Below are 15,606 nucleotides of genomic sequence, written 5' to 3'. Positions count from 1 at the left end.
CTCCTAGTTTTCAGGGCAGGTTTAGAAGAACCACTGGCGTCCAATATGGTAAGGACCAGAAGGAAGAGGAAGAGATGTCGCCGGTGAGTCTTTCCCTCCCCTTCGTCCCCTCAGAACTCACCCTGCCATCTCCCTCTCCATGATCCATCCCCTGTTCCCTCAATTTTCCTCCGGCACAAAATGAAAAGTCAGCTCCGTATCACCAGTGGTACTTATTGGGCGTCTTCCGTAGGCGGAGCACTGCGCTAAGCGTGTGGGAAGTAATAATGACCTCTGTTAAGTGCTTACTATGTGCCAAGCACCGACCTAAGTGCTGAGGTAAATACCAGATAATCAGGTTGGACATAGTCTCTGTGCACATGAAGCTCACAGTCGACGTAGGAACAGTGATTTAATCTTCATTTTATAGGTGAGGTAACTGAGGCATAGAAAGTTAAGTGATTTGACCAAGTTAACACATGGGATAATATTATAATAATAATAATGACGGCATTTATTAAGCGCTTACTATGTGCAAAGCACTGTTCTAAGCGCTGGGGAGGTTCCAAGGTGATCAGGTTGTCCCACGAGTCAGAGGTCGTGGGTTCAAATCCCGGCTCTGCCAATTGTCAGCTGGGTGACTTTGGGCAAGTCACTTCACTTCTCAGTTCCCTCATCTGGAAAATGGGGATTAAAACTGTGAGTCCCCCGTGGGACAACCTCATCACCTTGTAACCTCCCCAGCGCTTAGAACAGTGCTTTGCACATAGTAAGTGCGTAATAAATGTTATCATTAGTATTATCAGTGCTTAGAACGATGCTTTGCAGTCAGACCCGGGCTTTGGAGTCAGAGGTCATGGGTTCAAACCCCGGCTCCACCACTTGTCAGCTGGGTGACTTTGGGCAAGTCACTTCACTTCTCTATGCCCCATTTCCCTCATCTGTAAAATGGGGATTAAGACTGTGAGCCCCACGTGGGACAACCTGATCACCTTGTAACCTCCCCAGCGCTTAGAACAGTGCTTTGCACATAGTAAGTGTGTAATAAATGTTATCATTATTATTATCAGTGCTTAGAACAGTGCTTTGCACATAGTAAGTGCTTAATAAATGCTATCATTATTATCAGCGCTTAGAACAGTGCTTTGCACATAGTAAGCGCTTAACAAATGCCATCATTCATTCATTCAATTGTATTTATTGAGCTCTTACTGTGTGCAGAGCACTGTACTAAGCGCTTGATCCCGGGCTTTGGAGTCAGAGGTCAGGGGCTCAAATCCCGGCTCCGCCAATTGTCAGCTGTGTGACTTTGGGCAAGTCACTTCACTTCCCTATGCCCCAGTTCCCTCATCTGTAAAATGGGGGTGAAGACTGTGAGCCCCCCGTGGGACAACCTGATCACCTTGTAACCTCCCCAGCGCTTAGAACAGTGCTTTGCATATAGTAAGTACTTAATACATGCTATCGTTATTATTATCCGCGCTTAGAACAGTGCTTTGCACATAGTGAGCGCTTAACAAATGCCATCATTCATTCATTCAATTGTATTTATTGAGTGCTTACTGTGGGCAGAGCACTGTACTAAGCGCTTGAGCCCAGGCTTTGGAGTCAGAGGTCAGGGGTTCAAATCCTGGCTCCACCAATTGTCAGCTGTGTGGCTTTGGGCAAGTCACTTCACTTCTCTTGGCCCCAGTTACCTCATCTGTAAAATGGGGATGAAGACTGTGAGCCCCATGGGGGACAACCTGATCACCTTGTAACCTCCCCAGTGCTTAGAACAGTGCTTTGCACATAGTAAGCACTTAATAAATGCTATTATTATTATTATTATTATAATTATTATTATTATTATTATTAGGAGCCAGACATCATGGGTTCTAATCCCGGCTCTGCCACTTGTCAGCTGTGTGACTTTGGGTAAGTCATTTCTCTTCTCTGGGCCTCAGTTACCTCATCTGTAAAATGGGGATTAAGACTGTGAGCCCCCCGTGGGACAACCTGATCACCTTGCAACCTCCCCAGCACTTAGAACAGTGCTTGGCACATAGTAAGCGCTTAACAAATGCCATAATTATTATTAATCCCCATTTTATAGATGAGGTAACTGACGCCCAGAGAAGTTAAGCGACTTGCCCAAAGTCACCCAGCTGACAATTGGCAGGGCCGGGATTTGAACCCATGACCTCTGACTCCAAAGCCCGGGCTCTTCCCGCTGAGCCACGCTACTTCCCTTCACTGTACTAAACCCCGGGCCTCTCACCGGCCAATGAGAAAATGAAGGTCACGATTGGGCTGAACCCCAGGACGCTGTGCAACATCCGACAGCGCTTCCTCAAAATTAAATATAGTCCAGGGTTTGGCTCTTAAAAACAAAACAAAAAAGGGAACCAAAACCGGCTCTGACTCTGGGCGAAACCCACAAAAAAGAGCATCAGCGCCTTGGGGACGCCTGGCAAGATCATCTGAGCCTCAGGGGGCCAAGTAATAATTATGGTACTTATTAAGCGCTTACTTTGTGCCAAGTGCTGTTCTAAGCGGTGGGGAGATACAAGTTAAGCAGGTTGGAAACCCTGTCCCACATAATAATAATAATTGTGGTAATTATTAAGTGGATACCTTCCCTGTCCCACAGATAATAATTGTGGTATTTCTTAAGCGCTTACTATGTGCCAGCCACTGTACTAAGTGCCGGGGTGATTACACTCAAATCGGGTTGGACCCAGTCCCTGCCCCATGTGGGGCTTACAGTCTCAACCCCCATTTTACAGATGAGGTAACTGAGGTAGATACACGTTAATCAGGGTGGAAAACGTCCCTGTCCCACATAATAATAATAATTGTGGTACTTATTAAGCACTTACTAAACGCCAGCCACTTACTAAGTGCCGGGGTGATTACACTCAAATCGGGTTGGATACAGTCCCTGCCCCATGTGGGGCGTACAGTCTCAACCCCCATTTTACAGATGAGGTAACTGAGGTAGATACAAGTTAATCAGGTTGGAAACCGTCCCTGTCCCACATAATAATAATAATTGTGGTATTTATTAAGCGCTTACTATGTGCCAGTCACCGTACTAAATGCCGGGGTGATTACACTCAAATCGGATTGGACCCAGTCCCTGCCCCATGTGGGGCTTACAGTCTCAACCCCCATTTTACAGATGAGGTAACTGAGTTTGATACAAGTTAGGTTGGAAACCATCCCTGTCCCACATAATAATAATAATTGTGGTATTTATTAAGCGCTTACTATGTGCCAGCCATTGTACTAAGTGCCAGGGTGATTACACTCAAATCGGGTTGGATACAGTCCCTGCCCCATGTGGGGCGTACAGTCTCAACCCCCATTTTACAGATGAGGTAACTGAGGTAGATACAAGTTAATCATGTTGGAAACCATACCTGTCCCACATAATAATAATAATTGTGGTATTTATTAAGCGCTTACTATGTGCCAGTCACCGTACTAAATGCCGGGGTGATTACACTCAAATCGGGTTGGATACAGTCCCTGCCCCATGTGGGGCTTACAGTCTCAACCCCCATTTTACAGATGAGGTGACTGAGGTAGATACAAGTTAATCAGGTTGGAAACCATCCCTGTCCCACATAATAATAATAATTGTGGTACTTATTAAGCACTTACTAAGTGTCAGCCATTGTACTAAGTGCCAGGGTGATTACACTCAAAGCGGGTTGGATACAGTCCCTGCCCCATGTGGGGCGTACAGTCTCAACCCCCATTTTACAGATGAGGTAACTGAGGTAGATACAAGTTAATCATGTTGGAAACCATACCTGTCCCACATAATAATAATAATTGTGGTATTTATTAAGCGCTTACTATGTGCCAGTCACCGTACTAAATGCCGGGGTGATTACACTCAAATCAGGTTGGATACAGTCCCTGCCCCATGTGGGGCTTACAGTCTCAACCCCCATTTTACAGATGAGGTGACTGAGGTAGATACAAGTTAATCAGGTTGGAAACCATCCCTGTCCCACATAATAATAATAATTGTGGTACTTATTAAGCACTTACTAAGTGCCAGCCATTGTACTAAGTGCCGGGGTGATTACACTCAAATCGGGTTGGATACAGTCCCTGCCCCATGTGGGGCTTACAGTCTCAACCCCCATTTTACAGATGAGGTAAGTGAGGCAGAAGGGCCTAGAGGCCCGGCCTAGTTTTCCGTGGGAGTGGGAATCTCTTCGATCCCCTTCAATCCCTCCAGGGCCGGGCAGCGCGGCCGGGGGGCGGAGGTGCCCACGGCTCTAATCGGCAGATGATGTACAGTCCTGTGCTTCTTAGCTTCTCAGAGCGCCCAGGGACGGGGCAAAGCTGCAGGGCGTCGGGGTTCTCAATCAATCAATCATATTTATTGATCGCTTACTGTGTGCAGAGCACTGTACTAAGTGCTTGGCAAGCGGGGCAAAGCTGCCAGGCTTCGGGGTTTTCCTCTCCTTCTGGGCTGGGCCGCTGCCCTTTCCCCTGTTCCTTCCCGTGCCCTTCCTCCTCCTCCCGATGCTGCTGCTGCTGCCAGTCCGGCTGCCACCGCAGCCTCGCCTTGGTCTGTGCCAAGAGCCCTGTACTACTACTACTAATAATAATGGCATTTATTCATTCAATCATATTTATTGAGCGCTTACTGTGTACAGAGCACTGTACTAAGCACTTGGGAAGTCCAAGTTGGCAACATACAGAGATGGTCCCTACCCAACAGCGGGGCTCACAGTCTAGAAGGGGGAGACAGACAACAAAACAAAACAGATCAATAAAATTAATAGAATAAATATCGATTGGAAGCGGCCGGTTCCCCAGCTGCAGAAGGGCCTAGGGGCCTGGCCTAGTTTTCCGGGGGAATGGGAATCCCTTTGATCCCCTTCAATCCCTCCAGGGCCGGGCAGCGCGGCCGGGGGGCGGAGGTGCCCACGGCTCTAATCGGCAGATGATGTACAGTCCTGTGCTTCTTACTCAGCTTCTCAGAGCGCCCAGGGACGGGGCAAAGCTGCAGGGCTTTGGGGTTTTCAATCAATCAACCATATTTATTGATCGCTTACTGTGTGCAGAGCACTGTACTAAGTGCTTGGCAAGCGGGGCAAAGCCGCAGGGCTTCGGGGTTTTCCTCTCCTTCTGGGCTGGGCCGCTGCCCTTTCCCCTGTTCCTTCCCATGCCCTTCCTCCTCCTCCTGACGCAGCTACCAGTCTGGCTGCCACCGCAGCCTTGCCTTGGTCTGTGCCAAGAGCCCTGTACTACTACTACTACTAATAATAATGGCATTTATTCATTCAATCATATTTATTGAGCACTTACTGTGTGCAGAGCACTGTACTAAATTACTCTATTTATATTACTCTATTTACATTACTCTATTTATGTTACTCTATTTATTTATTTATTTTACTTGTACATATCTATTCTATTTATTTTATTTTGTTAATATGTTTCGTTTTGTGGTCTGTCTCCCCCTTCTAGACTGCGAGCCCGCTGTTGGGTAGGGACCGGCTCTAGATGTTGCCAACTTGGACTTCCCGAGCGCTTAGTACAGGGCTGTATATATGTATATATACATATATATGTATATATGTACATATTTATTACTCTATTTATTTATTTATTTATTTTACTTGTACATATCTATTCTATTTATTTTATTTTGTTAATATGTTTCGTTTTGTTGTCTGTCTCCCCCTTCTAGACTACGAGCCCGCTGTTGGGTAGGGACCGTCTCTAGATGTTGCCAACTTGGACTTCCCGAGCGCTTGGTACAGGGCTGTATATATGTATATATACATATATATATAGATATGTTTGTACATATTTATTACTCTATTTTTTATTTATTTATTTATTTTACTTGTACATATCTATTCTATTTATTTTATTTTGTTAATATGTTTCGTTTTGTTGTCTGTCTCCCCCTTCTAGACTGCGAGCCCGCTGTTGGGTAGGGACCGGCTCTAGATGTTGCCAACTTGGACTTCCCGAGCGCTTGGTACAGGGCTGTATATATGTATATATGTTTGTACATATTTATTACTCTATTTATTTATTTATTTTACTTGTACATATCTATTCTATTTATTTTATTTTGTTAATATGTTTCGTTTTGTGGTCTGTCTCCCCCTCCTAGACTGCGAGCCCGCTGTTGGGTAGGGACCGTCTCTAGATGTTGCCAGCTTGTACTTCCTGAGCGCTTAGTACAGGGCTCTGCACACAGTAAGGGCTCAATAAATACGATTGATTGATTGATTGATTGACACACTCTCTCCTCCCCCTGGTTCCCCTCACCCCCTGCCTGGCAGCCTCTGCCCACCAAGACCTCCTCCGTCCCCCCGAAAACCCTTCCCACTCCGTCCCTCCCTGAGAGATCCCATGACCCAGCCCTGACTGAGTGGTTATAAATGCAGGAAACCACAGGCTCCACACGTACATTTGGTCATAACCACACACGCATGTGCAAATACACACACTCCAAATACACCAATCCACCAGTGGCATTTATTGAGCGCTTATTGTGTACCCAGCACTGTTCTAAGCGCTGGAGTAGAGACAGACTAATCAGGTTGGACGCAGTCCACGTCCCACTGACCGTCTTAATCCCCATTTTCCAGGTGAGGGAAGTTGAGGCCCAGAGAAGTGAATCAGTCAATCAATCAATCGTATTTATTGAGCGCTTACTGTGTGCAGAGCACTGTACTAAGCGCTTGGGAAGTACAAGTTGGCGACACATAGGGACAGTCCCTACCCAACAGTGGGCTCACAGTCTAGAAGATTGCCCTCCCTCTTTCGAGCCCACCCAGCCACCCACCTCAAGCCGTTTGAGTTTAAACACGCCATCCTTAATAATAATAATAATAATGATAACATTTATTAAGCGCTTACTATGCGCAAAGCACTGTTCTAAGCGCTGGGGAGATTACACGGTGATGAGGTTGTCCCGCGGGGGGCTCAATCCCCATTTTACAGATGAGGGCACTGAGGCCCAGAGAAGTCAAGTGACTTGCCCAAAGTCACACAGCTGATAAGGGCCGGAGCCGGGATTTGAACCCATGACCCCTGACTCCAAAACCCGGGCTCTTTCCACTGAGCCACGCTGCTTCTGCTTCGCTGCATCCTTAACTTCTCACCTGTAAAATGGGGATGAAGACTGCGAGCCCCCTTTGGGACAACCTAATCACCTTGGAACCTCCCCAGCGCTTAGAACAGTGCTTCGCACGTAGTAAGCGCTTAATAAATGCCGTCATTATTATTATTCTCGTTCTCAGTTCACAGGAACTGCTCCGTGTCACCCACTTGCAGGCGTTGGTGTGAGGACGTTATGGAGGAAATCGTAAGGAGGTGTTTGAGCGGTAACACTTCAAGACGTGAATTCTTCACACCGTTAAAAATACCAGGGTCGTTTAGCTGGGTCACGTAGTGGGATGTTGTGGGGAAGAAAATGGTGAAAATCACAATAACATCCCCCCCGCGTTACCCCCTTCCCCTCCCCACAGCACCTGTATATATGTATATACGTTCGTACGGATTTATTACCCTATTTGGGGCAAGCAGCGTGGCTCAGTGGAAAGAGCCCGGGTTTTGGAGTCCGAGGTCGTGGGTTCCAATCCCGGCCCCACCAATTGTCAGCTGGGTGACTTTGGGCAAGTCGCTTCACTCCCTTGGGCCTCAGTGACCTCATCTGTAAAATGGGGATGAAGACTGTGAGCCCCCCGTGGGACAACCTGATGACCTTGTAACCTCCCCAGTGCTTAGAACAGTGCTTTGCACGTAGTAAGTGCTTAATAAATGCCATCATGTTTGGCTTTTTTTACTTGTACATATCTATTCTATTTATTTTATTTTGTTAATATGTTTGGTTTTGTTCTCTGTCTCCCCCTTCTAGACTGTGAGCCCACTGGTGGGTAGGGACTGTCCTATATGTTGCCAACTTGGACTTCCCAAGCGCTTAGTCCAGTGCTCTGCACACAGTAAGCGCTCAATAAATACGATTGATTGATTGATTGAAATACTCGCAACCCTCATAGCACATATGTACATGTCTTATGCATGTTATTATATATAATAATAATTGTATTTCTTAAGCGCTTACTATGTGCAAAGCACTGTTCTAAGCGCTGGGGAGGTTACAAGGTGATCAGGTTGTCCCCTGGGGGGCTCACAGTCTTCATCCCCATTTTACAGATGAGGGAACTGAGGCCCAGAGAAGTGAAGTGAGTTGCCCGAAGTCACCCAGCTGACGTGGCGGAGCCGGAATTTGAACCCATGACCTCTGACTCCAAAGCCCTGGCTCTTTCCACTGAGCCACGCTGCTTCCCTAAGCACTGTACTAAGCACTGGTGTACTGAAATACTCGCAACCCTCATAGCACATACGTACATATCTTAGGCGTATTATATATGTGACATGCATATTATGATATGTAATATGTAAATTCAATTCAATTCAATCGTATTTATTGAGCACTTACTGTGTGCAGAGCACCGTACTAAGCGCTTGGGAAGTAGGAGAAGCAGCGTGGCTCAGTGGGAAGAGCCCGGGCTTTGGAGTCAGAGGTCATGGGTTCAAATCCCAGCTCTGCCAGTTGTCAGCTGTGTGACTTTGGGCAAGTCACTTAACTACTCTGGGCCTCAGTTACCTCATCTATAAAATGGGGATTAAGACTGTGAGCCCACCGTGGGACAACCTGATCACCTTGTAACCTCTCCAGTGCTTAGAGCAGTGCTTTGCACATAGTAAGCGCTTAATAAATACCATCATTATTATTATTATTACAAGTTGGCAACATATAGAGATGGTCCCTACCCAACAGTGGGCATACTGTACATAATATATATCATGAAATAACACGTTGAGAAGCAGCAGGGCTGGGAGTGAGAGGACCTGGGTTCTATTAATAATAATAATAATAATAATTGGCATTTGTTAAGCGCTTACTATGTGCAAAGCACTGTTCTAAGCGCTGGGGAGGATACAGGGTGATCAGGTTGTCCCACGTGGGGCTCACAGTCTTAATCCCCATTTTACAGATGAGGTAACTGAGGCCCAGAGAAGTTAAGTGACTTGCCCAAGATCACACAGCTGACATGTGGCGGAGTCGGGATTTGAACCCATGACCTCTGACTCCAAAGACCAGGCTCTTTTCACTGAGCCACACTGCTTCCCTGCTCAGCCACTTGTCTATTATGTGACCTTGAACAAATGGGTTGTTTTTGAGCGTCATTCTCTGCCGCGCTTTGAAAAAAAACAATTAAAACCCCACCATATGAAAGACACCATCTGGTCCTTGGAAAACAGCAAGATGAGGCTGACGGCTTTTTTTAAAACAGTGTTTGTTAAGCATCTACTACGTGCCAAGCACTGTACTAAGCGCTGGGGTCGATGCAAGATAAATGAGGTTGACACAGCGCTTGTTCCACACGGGGCTTACGGTTGTGACCCCCATTTTACAGATAAGGAAACCGAGGCCCAGAGAAGTGAAGCCCCCGCCCTGCCCTACCTCCTTCCCCTCCCCACAGCACCGGTACATATGTTTGTACAGATTTATTACTCTATTTTACTTGTACATATTTACTATTCTATTTATTTTATTTTGCTAATGATGTGCAGATTTATTACTCTATTTATTTTACTTAGAGAAGCAGCGTGGCTCAATGGAAAAGAGCCCGGGAGCCCGGGAGTCAGAGGTCATCGGTTCAAATCCCGCCTCCGCCAATTGTCAGCTGTGTGACTTTGGGCAAGTCACTTTACTTCTCTGCGCCTCAGTTACCTCATCTGTAAAATGGGGATTAAGACTGTGAGCCCCCCCGTGGGACAATCTGATCACGTTGTAACCTCCCCAGCGCTTAGGACAGTGCTTTGCACAGCATCATCATCATCATCAATCGTATTTATTGAGTGCTTACTATGTGCAGAGCACTGTACTAAGTGCTTGGGAAGTACAAATTGGCAACATCTAGAGACAGTCCCTACCCAACAGTGGGCTCACAGTCTAAAAGGGGGAGACAGAGAACAAAACCAAACCATACTAACAAAATAAAATAAATAGCATTTAATAAATGCCTTCGTTATTATTATTAGTATTTACTTGTACATATTTACTATTCTATTTATTTTATTTTGTTAACGATGCGCATCTAGCTTTACTTCTGTTTATTCCGATGACTTGACACCTGTTCATATGTTTTGCTTTGTTGTCTGTCTCCCCCTCCTAGCTTGTGAGCCCGATGTTGGGGAGGGACCGTCTCTTTATGTTGCCAACTTGGACTTCCCAAGCGCTTAGCGCAGTGCTGTGCACACAGTCAGCGCTCAATAAATACGATTGAATGAATGAATGAATGAAAGTGACCTGCCTGAGGCGATTCGATTAATAGGGAGATGACAGTCTCTTCCCTGTGTGGAACAAGCACTGTGTCAACCTCATTTACCTTGTATCAACCCCCGTGCTTAGTACAGTGCTTGGCACATAGTAGATGCTTAACAAACACTGTTTTTAAAAAAGCCGTCAGCCTCCTCTTGCTGTTTTCCAAGTACCAGACGGTGATGGATCCCGTGACTTCCATTGTCCAGGGTCTTGCTGCCTGTCTGACACTTCCGAGGAGGAAAAGGAGGACAGGAGGAGGTGATAATAATAATAATAATAATAATAATATTTATTAAGCGCTTACTATGTGCAAAGCACTGTTCTAAGCGCTGATCTAATGGAGCGAGCCCAGGCTTGGGAATCAGAGGATCTGAGTTCAAATCCGGCTCCACCACACAACCGCTGCGTGACCCGGGGCAAGTCTCTTATCCTCCCTGGGTCTCAGTTCCTTCTTCTTGGAAAAAAAAAGAGGATACTAATCCCTGGCCCCTCAGTTCTTTCTGTGAGGCCGCACTACCTCCCTTAAAGTTCCTTTGAGAGCTTCCCGACACGCTTTTGTGGGATTTCAAGGAATCTCTCCTTTTGACACAAATCCCTTACGGTAAAAGAGTGACTCGGTCAGGTGAGACAGTGGACTAAAAATAAGTTCGTGAATAATTAATGCTAAAACTGGGTGCAAAGCAAGCCAGCTCTCGGTCTCCGTTTTAAAGGAGAAAGCGTATATAGAGACATCACCACAGTATGACCACAGCACTGTTAAAATGCTTTTTTTAAAAAACAAAAAAATTCACCCTGCAGCCCCAAGGGCCTTTTATAAAATGACAGTACAGTGCTCTGCACACAGTAAGCGCTCAATAAATACGATTGATGATGATAAAACGAAGCACTGCAACTGTTTTGGCTGGTGGAAGGAGGGGCCGGGGGGAAAGACTGTAATGTCAGTCAATCGTATTTATTGAGCGCTTTCTGTGTGCATCCGTTCATTCATTCATTCAATCGTATTTATTGAGCGCTTACTGTATGCAGAGCACTGGACTAAGCGCTTGGGAAGGACAAGCTGGCAACATATAGAGACGGTCCCTACCCAGCAGTGGGCTCACAGTCTAGAAGGGGGTCCCTCAGGCCAGGAAGTTGGAATTCTGGGGGGTGTCCAAGGACCCGCCAGCTGCCATTATCATTATTATTATTATTATTAGAACAGTGCCTGGCACATAGTAAGTGCGTAACAAATGCCATTCAAAAAAAGAGATTGGAATCGAAGGAAAAGATCACTTGGCCGCTTGGAGGATGATAACTTTCATCTCCCCTCAGCCGTCCTGGCGATATGTAGCTTCACGCTAATGGAAGTCGAGCAGCCTTTTCATCTCACAAACAGTTGGCAAGTATTTATGAAGTGCCATATGTTCCCGGGCAAATGTGTGACTCCCATCAGCAGTCAGGGAGAAACTGAGACCGTGGGCACTAGAAAACGACTCGGATGTTTCAGGCTCAGGAGTCAGCGCGGGCCTCGGTTCCCCAGATTCATTCATTCAGTCAGCCGTATTTATTGAGCGCTTACTGTGTGCAGAGCGCTGTACTGAGCGCTTGGGATGTACAAGTTGGCAACATAGAGAGACGGCCCCTACCCAACAGTGGGCTCACAGTCTAGATATTTCAGGCATATTTCCCAGATATTTCAGGGAAAATATTTTTTTGGCTAAACGTGGGGTGATCAAGGTCCTCCCCGTAATTTATTTCAGCGTCTGACTTCTCTTGATAAATTGCAAAATTCTCGAGGGTGGAAATCATAATAATAATAATAATAATGATGATGGTATATAGTAAGCGCTTAACAAATACCATCATTATTATTTGTTCATTCATTCATTCATTCAATAGTATTTATTGAGCGCTTACTGTGTGCAGAGCACTGGACTAAGCGCTTGGGAAGTACAAATCGGCAACAGAGATGGTCCCTACCCAACAATGGGCTCACAGTCTAGAAGATAATCATGTTGTTATTTGTTAAGTGCTTATTATAATGATGGCATTTTTTTGATGGCATTTATTAAGCGCTTATTATGTGCAGAGCACTGTTCTAAGCGCTGGGGGGATACAAGGTGATCAGGCTGTCTCACGTGGGGCTCACAATCTTAACCCCCATTTTACAGATGAGGTAACTGAGGCACAGAGGAGTTAAGTGTCCTGCCACAGCTGATAAGTGGCGGAGCCAGAATTAGAACCCATGACCTCTGACTTCCAATAATAATAATAATAATTGTGATGGCATCTATTAAGCGCTTACTATGTGCAAAGCACTGTTCTAAGTCCCAAGCCCGTGTTCTTTCCACTGAACCACGCTGCTTCTCCCCAGAGCATAATACAGTCCTTGGCACACAGTAATCAATCACTGGTATTTCTTGAGTGTTTATCATGTGCCGAGCGCTGTACTAAGCGCTTGGGAGAATACAATACGGCAGAGCTGGAAGACACATACTCTGCCCACTGGGAGCTTACAGTCCAGAGGGGAAGACAGATATTAAAATAAATTCCAGATATGTACATAAGTGCTGTGGGGCTGGGAAGTGGGGGTGATGAATAAATCTGTAGGACGCTTACTTTTTTCCCAAGCATCTTCACCTCGGTGATCTCATTTTTGCCTCATCTCAGCCCTGCGAGAGAGGGAGAGCAGAATCATCACCCCCATTTTGCAGATAATAATAATGATGGCATTTATTAAGCACTTACTATGTGCAAAGCACTATCCTAAGCGCTGGGGAGGTTACAAGGTGATCAGGTTGTCCCACGGGGGGCTCACAGCCTTAATCCCCATTTTCCAGATGAGGTAACGGAGGCCCAGAGAAGTGAAGTGACTTGCCCAAAGTCACCCAGCTGACAATTGGCAGACCCGGGATTTGAACCCATGACCTGTGCCTCCAAAGCCCGGGCTCTTTCCACTGAGCCACGCTGCTTCTCCCCAGAGCATAATACAGTCCTTGGCACACAGTAATCAATCATTGGTATTTCAATCAATCAATCAATCAATTGTATTTATTGAGCGCTTACTGTGGGCAGAGCACTGTACTAAGCACTTGGGAAGTACAAGCTGGCAACATATAGAGACGGCCCCTACCCGACAGCGGGCTCACAGTCTAGAAGGGGGAGACAGAGAACAAAACCAAATATACTAACAAAATAAAATAAATAGAATAGATAGGTACAAGTACAATAAATAAATAAATAGAGCAATAAATCTGTACAAACATATATACATATACACAGGTGCTGTGGGGAAGGGAAGGAGGTAAGATGCGGGGGATAGAGAGGGGGACGAGGGGGAGAGGAAGGAAGGGGCTATTTCTTGAGTGTTTATCACGTGCCAAGCCCTGTACTAAGCGCTTGGGAGAATACAATACGGCAGAGCTGGAAGACACATACTCTGCCCACTGGGAGCTTACAGTCCAGAGGGGAAGACAGATATTAAAATAAATTCCAGATATGTACATAAGTGCTGTGGGGCTGGGAAGGGGGCGGGGGAATGAATAAATCTGTAGGACGCTTATTTTTTTCCCAAACATCTTCACCTCGGTGATCTCATTTTTGCCTCATCTCAGCCCTGCGAGAGAGGGAGAGCAGAATCATCATCCCCATTTTGCAGATGAGAACACCAGGCCTTTAAAATGGGTAAGTGACTTGCTTGGATTGACGCAATAGGCCAGAGAAGCATCTTCATCCTGAATCTTCTGACTCCGGGATCTGAGTTGTGTTTTTTTTCCATTCATTCAATCGCATTTATTCAGCGTCTACCGTGGGCAGAGCACTGTACGAAGCACCCAGCGTGGCTCAGTGCTGCTGAGAAGCAGCATGGCTCAGTGGAAAGAACACGGGCTTTGGAGTCAGAGGTCATGGGTTCAAATCCCTGCTCCGCCAAGTGTCAGCTGAGTGACTTTGGGCGAGTCACTTCACTTCTCTGGGCCTCAGTCCCTCATCTGGAAAATGGGGATTAAGACTGGGAGCCCACCCCGTGGGACAACCTGATCACCTTGTAACCTCCCCAGCGCTTAGAACGGGGAGCACTTAAGCACATAGTAAGCGCTTAATAAATGCCGTCATCATCATCATCATCACTCAGGACAGAACAATATAACGATAAACAGACATATACACTTCCACACTACCTCTCCACGTAGTTCCAGGGAAGTCCAGTCTAGCGGAAAGAAACGCAGAACGGAGAGTCTGGAGACCTGGATTTTATCCTGGTTCCATCCATTGTCTGTCATGTGACCTTGGATAAGTTACTAAGTTATTTATTTATTTATTTATCTTATTTATCTATCTATCTATCTATTTATTTAGCTATGTATTTATCTTTTTATTTATTTATTTATCAATTTATTTATTTATCTATCTATTATTTATTTATCCTATTTATTTATCTTATTTATTTATTTATCTATTTATTTATTTATCTATCTATTATTTATTTATCCTATTTATTTATCTTATTCATTTATTTAGTTATCTTATTTATGTACCTATTTATTTATTTAACTTATTTACTTATCTTATTTATTTATTTATTTATCTTACTTATACATATCTATTCTATTTATTTTATTTTGTCAGTATGTTTGGTTTTGTTCTCTGTCTCCCCCTTCTAGACTGTGAGCCCGCTGTTGGGTAGGGACTGTCGCTATGTGTTGCCGACTTGGACTTCCCAAGCGCTTAGTACAGTGCTCTGCACACAGTAAACGCTCAATAACTACGATTGATTGATTGATTGATTACCATGCTGTGCCTCAGATTCCCATATGTAAAATGGGGATAAAATACCTACTCCAGCTATTACTTAGAATGAGCCTCTAATCTAAACTCTATAAGGCTTGGCACATAAATGCATGATAAATACATGAGAAGCAGCATGGCTCAGTGGAAAGGCCACAGGCTTCGGAGTCAAAGGTCATGGGTTCTAATCCCAGCTCCGCCAATTAATAATAATAATAATAATAATGGCATTCATTAAGTGCTTATTATGTGCAAAGCACTGTTCTAAGCACTGGGGAGGTTACAAGGTTATCAGGTTGTCCCATGGGGGGCTCACAGTTTTAATCCCCATTTTACAGATGAGGTAACTGAGGCCCAGAGAAGTGAAGTGACTTGCCCAAAGTCACACAGCTGACAGTTGGTGGAGCTGGGATTTGAACCCATGACCTCTGACTCCAAAGCCCGGGCTCTTTCCACTGAGTCACGCTGCTTATAATAATAATATAATAATAATAATT

This window comes from Tachyglossus aculeatus, chromosome 19 (genome assembly GCF_015852505.1).
Source record: "Tachyglossus aculeatus isolate mTacAcu1 chromosome 19, mTacAcu1.pri, whole genome shotgun sequence".
In the NCBI taxonomy this organism is placed as follows: domain Eukaryota; kingdom Metazoa; phylum Chordata; class Mammalia; order Monotremata; family Tachyglossidae; genus Tachyglossus; species Tachyglossus aculeatus.
This window is presented reverse-complemented; position numbering follows the sequence as displayed.